We start from the raw sequence: 5,737 nt of genomic DNA on the forward strand, positions 1-5,737 counted from the left end.
GTAATGGCGGCGATCAGCGATTTTTTTCGGGACTGCGACATTATGGCGGACACATCGGACAATTTTGACACATTTTTGGGACCTTTCACATTTATACAGCGATCAGAGCTATGAAAGTGCACTGATTACTGTGTAAATTACATTGGCAGGGAAGGGGTTAAACACTAGGAGGCGATCAAGGGGTTAACTGTGTTCCCTCATGTGTGTTCTAACTGAAGGGGGGAGGGGACTGTCGTGGGGAGATGACAGAGCGCTGTTCATACTTTGTACACACAATCAGTCAAACAGCACGGCATTGGATGGTGTCAGTAAGGCAGTGGACATGACAGCAGGGCAGGGCATGGTGTCAGTAGTGCAGTGGACGGTGTCAGTAGAGCAGTGGACGGCATCAGTAGGGCAGTGGATGGTGTCAGTAGGACTGTGGATGGTGTCAGTAGGGCAGTGGATGGTGTCAGTTAGACAGTGGACGGTGTCAGTAGAGCAGTGGATGGTGTCTGTAGGGCAGTAGACGGTGTCAGTAGGGCAGTGGGTGGTGTCAGTAGGGCAGTGGACGGTTTCAGTAGGACAGTAGACGGTGTCATTAGGGTAGTGGGTGGTGTCAGTAGGGCAGTGGACGGTGTTAGTAGGACAGTGGAAGGTGCCAGTAGGGCAGTGGACGGTGTCATTAGGGCAGTGGGTGGTGTCAGTAGGGCAGTGGATGGTGTCAGTAGGGCAGTGGACGGTGTCAGTAGGGCAGTGGATGGTGTCAGTAGGCAGTGGATGGTTTCAGTAGGGCAGTGGATGGTATCAGTAGGGCAATGTACCTCGATCCAAAAACCCAAATCAGCTCTACTGAACCCAACTCCATCCAAACTGCTCACAAAGCCGCATTGTGCATTCTATAACACTTTCAAGCTCCTTTTGATTACCAAAAAAAATCCAAAAAAATCCAAAGCAATCCACAGGCACCCCACAAATAGAGAAGAAAATATCAGATAAAGGTTACTGAGTGAGCACAGGGCAATATAGTAAATATGCCAGGATGGGACTGCAGAGGGTACAAGACTGCGATCTTCAATGTCCCTGGAAAGACCAGCATGACAAGTCCCACACCGGAAAGATTGTGGACTGTGAACTTGAGGAAAGTAAAGCAATGCCGAGGAAAGGAAGGACCCTCAGCTCTGCACCCACCCAGCGGTCGTGTCCCTTGGCTCTGTCTGTGCAAATCACACTCCGGACAGGTCACATACTGCATAGCTCCCAACTGTCCCTGATTTGGAGCAATGTCCCTCTGTCCCTCTTCCCCCCTCATTTGTCCCTCATGTTGGTCTGATCCATATAGTTGTATATAAAATGCACTTTTTATCTTTCAAAAACTGTTTCCCAGAGCTAAACCCTTCATCCAGTTTCTAAATTTGCAGCATTTGTAAATTTTAAAAGCCAATATAAAGGAATAGTGGTGGTAAAAATAAAACCTTGTGGATTGGAGTAACCTTTTTTGGGGCACCCACTAATTAGGGGTACTTTGTCACAGTAAGTGGACTTAGCACTATATGACCGTATAGTGTGACCAAACCCCCGTCATTTTTTGGGAGCCGCCACTCGCGGCACATCGCCGTTGACCGCGGTGCGCTCAGTGCGCCTGCGCGCCGCTGTCTACGGCGCATGCGCCGTAGACAGCGGTGCCTGTCTTTCAGCAAATATCTCCTAAACCGTGTAGGTTTAGGAGATATTTCTTGGACCTACAGGTAAGCTTTAATCTAGGTTTACCTGTAGGTCAAAGTTGGTTGTAAGGCTTTACAACCACTTTAAGCCAGCAAAATGGTCCCGGGCTGAAAGTGGTTAACTAGCCTTGCAGGAGGCCGGGGCTGTGTATCTGCAGACTCTGCACTGAGCAGACACTGGTGCGCTTCGCCACATCACCCCCCCCCCCCACCCGCTCACAGCACACTGTGTGCTTTACACAACACCGCACCGGCTTTGGGTTACTGGAGTGAAGATGGAGCGGACCGTGACCACTGTTTGGTTTGGGAACCTTGCTCTGGCCGATATCATGTGCTGCTTGTGTCTTCCATTCATTGTAGTGCAGTACTTCTACCAAGAATGGCTGTACGGTCCTGCCTTCTGCAAGATGTTATTTTTCATCCTCTTCCTTAACATGTACACCAGTGTCTTCACCCTGGTGGCCATCAGCATTGACCGATGGATTCTGGTTGTCCATCCCGTGTGGGCCCGAAATCACCGAAGAATCAAAATGGCGTGGATGATATGCTTGGTTATTTGGATGTTGTCCTTCGTGATGTGTCTGCCTACCGCCATCTACAAAAAATATCACACCTTTGATAACAGGACCTTCTGCTATTCAGAAGATCACATAATAGAGTCCTTCTATCTTGCAAGTGCAATTTTTGGATTTCTGATCCCTCTTATTATCATTTGTATCTGTTACATTCATCTGGCTTTTGCAGTAAAAAATATCAGATTTTCTGAAGTAGGTAGAAAAACCATCAAGATGTCAATAAGTGTTATTGTCGTGTTTTTCATCACCTGGACCCCCTACCACATCATCGGAGTAACCCTGCTATACACTTTCAATGGTGTACTGCTCATCCTGGACCTTCTCTCACTGCCTCTGGCCCTGCTCAATAGTTGCATCAACCCAATACTCTACGTCTTCATGGGGAGAGATATGAAGCAGAAGCTGAGACAGTCTATTGGCGAGATCATACAAAATATATTTAGAGAGAACTTATTATCTCCACCAGGCAATGAGGACCAGCGCACCCCAGAAGAAGAAGAAGGACTCCCGATATAATGTATGGAATGGATTTGTAGATGTTTTAGAGTTTTTAGCTTTATTAGTGATTATAATGAACTGCCTTCTCAAAATCTTATCATTGCGTGTTAGGGCGGCCATACTGTATGTCATGAATAAGTCACATGGCATCAGGGCTTAGTGCTTATTGGCCATTTGGGGAGATAGGTGTTATCAGTATATGTGCACCCCCCCTCCCCCCTCCAAGTTGTCCAATCTGTCCACCAATCACTAAGCCGGAACAAGTCTGCTTATCTGTAAAGTCAGAAATCTTTATCTCTTTACTAGTTCAGGGCATGGGACACATAGTAGTGAAGGAAGAGGATAAAGATGACAGCCAGGAAACTGGCTTCTGCAGATGTAAAATAAGAATGACATATACAGTGTATATATACATGTATACTACCCACCAAAATAATAATAATAATAATAATAATAAATAGCTTTTTTTAAGCAGGAACGTGGGGGAACGAGGTTCCGGCACCTCCTGCACTAAATGTATGTAATGACAACGGGTGCTGGGGTGTCCTAAAGGGCTATTAAAGCTGGCTGCTTAGGGATCTATTGTTATTGGGGGCATCAATTGTTGTGGGTGGGCGGAGGGGGTCTATTTTTCTGGAGAAGTCTATGGTTGCTGGGGGGGGGCTTTTTTTCGTTGTTTGGAGTTTCTTGGTTGCTGGGAGGGGTCTACAATTTCGGAAGGGATCTACTGTTGCTGCCTGCTAGAAGGTTTATTCATACTGTATATATATATTGTTGCGGGGGAATCTATTGTTGCTGGAGGGTCTATTGTTGCCGAGGAAGTGTACTGTAGGTGTTGGTAATTTTATTGTTGCTGTTGTTGGGTTCTATATTTGCTGAAATGGATCTATTGTTGCTGGGGGAATTTATTTTTGCTGTTCAAATCTATTGTTGCTTGGGGATTTGTTGTTGCTGAAGGTTTCTATTGTTGCTGAGAGAGGAGGTCTATTGTTGCTGGTTGCAAGGGATACATTTTACTAGTTTTCTTGTTATTATTAGCACATTCCATATATATTACTTAGCATCACAAATTAACCACTTACAGAGCACCCACCATCGTTTTACGACGCTACTTTGAAAATGAATATCGTTGTTATGGCAGCTACCATAACCCCGGTATCCTCTTCTTCAGTGGACGGTCCTCTTTCAGATAAAAGTGGCAGTGGCGGAGGCAATCAGATCCTTCTTCCAGTTAGGCATAGAGACAAGTGAGGGGAAGATGCCCCCCACCACCCTCCTCCATACCACTGCAGGGCGGAAGTGACGTCAAAATGTTACGCCCATAACTCTTAAATAGACATTTTTTTTTTCTCAAAAGACATTTTATTTTATTTATTTTTTGCATTTTAGTGTAAATATGAGATCTGAGGTCATTTTGACCCCCCAGATCTCATATTTAAGAGGTCCTGTCATGTTTTTTCTATTACATTCCTTGTAATAGGAATAAAAGTGACACATTTTTTTTTTTTTTAATAGTGTAAAAAATAAAAATAAAAGGTCAAATAAATAAGAAAAAAATAAAATAAAAATGTAAACGCGCCCCATCCCGCCAAACTCACGCGCAGGAGCGAACGCATGCATGAGTAGCATGTGCATATGAAAACAGCGTTTAAACCACACAGGGTGAGGTATCGCCGCAATCGTTAGAGTGAGAGTAATAATTCTAACCCTAGACCTCCTCTGTAACTCAAAACATGCAACCTTGTAGAATTTTTTAAATGCCGCTTATGGAGATTTTTAAGGGTAAAAGTTTATCGCCATTCCACGAGCGGAGCGCAATTTTGAAGCGTGAAATGTTGGGTATCAATTTACTCGGCGTAATATCATCTTTCACAATATAAAAAAAAAAATTGGCTAACTTTACTGTTGTCTTATTTTTTTATAAAAAAAAAACTGTATTTTTCCCCAAAAAAGTGCGCTTGCAAGACCGCTGTGCAAATACGGTGTGACATAAAGTATTGCAACGACCGCCATTTTATTCTCTAGGGTGTTAGAAAAAATATATATATAACATTTGGGGGTTCTAAGTAATTTTCTAGAAAATAAAATGTTTTTAACTTGTAAACACCAAATCTCAGAAAGAGGCTCGGTCCTTCAGTGGTTAATACTTGGTTGCATATTCTCCAAAAGGGGCGGTACTGAGAGGCGGGTAGCGGGTGGAGCTAAGGGACATTGCTCGGAGGTGGGTAGGGGGCGGAGACAAGAGGTGACTCAGAAGTTGGGAGTACCTGCACCTATTCTGTGAGCAAAATTCCCTGATAATAATAATATAATAATAATATAATAATAATAATCAATTTCAGTCACTCGGGTTAAAAACAGAGGATGTTGTTGCTACATTTTGTAAATACTGTCCATGTAGAAGCCGCACTGCCGCATGAAGGCACCTCTGGTAAGTGTGGTCCCATACCCTGGACTATCTGAGTTCCCAACTATGGGACATATATAGCAATTCACAAACAGAGAGCAGGCTCACCTAGAGGAAGCAACACCCCAGAAGTCCAGACATCTCCTTTACAAGACACCTGAAGACTCCCGGTGATGTGTCTGCACCGAATCCCAAAAAAAACCCAAAAATGGTGGCAGCCTCGATCTGCGGGTACATGTGAGCACCCCAATACACAACACAATAAAAGAGAGTCCTCAGCACATTTTTAACCCCTTCAATACCGGGCACTTTCACCCCCGTCCTGCCCAGGCCAAATTTCAGCTCTGTCACATTTTGAATGACAATTGCTCGGTCATGTAACACTGTATATATATGATATTTTTATCCTTTTTCTTTCTTCACATAAATAGAGGTTTCTTTTGGTGATATTTAATCACTGCTGAGGTTTTATGCTTTGCTAAATAAATAAAAAAAAGACTGAAAATTTTGAAAAAAACATTGTGTTTTTTTTGTTTCTGTTTTAAAATTTTGCA

General features: G+C 43.8%; 1 pseudogene; it reads left to right on the plus strand.

Moving 5' to 3' along the window:
- The first annotated feature begins 1,978 nt into the window (after positions 1–1,978).
- LOC143973667 (C3a anaphylatoxin chemotactic receptor pseudogene) lies at positions 1,979–2,794 on the plus strand (annotated as a pseudogene).
- The last annotated feature ends 2,943 nt before the right edge of the window (positions 2,795–5,737 follow it).

The sequence above is a fragment of the Lithobates pipiens genome, unplaced genomic scaffold (genome assembly GCF_037356315.1).
Source record: "Lithobates pipiens isolate NorthernLeopardFrog02 unplaced genomic scaffold, aLitPip1_a1.2 Scaffold_91, whole genome shotgun sequence".
Taxonomy (NCBI): Eukaryota; Metazoa; Chordata; class Amphibia; order Anura; family Ranidae; genus Lithobates; species Lithobates pipiens.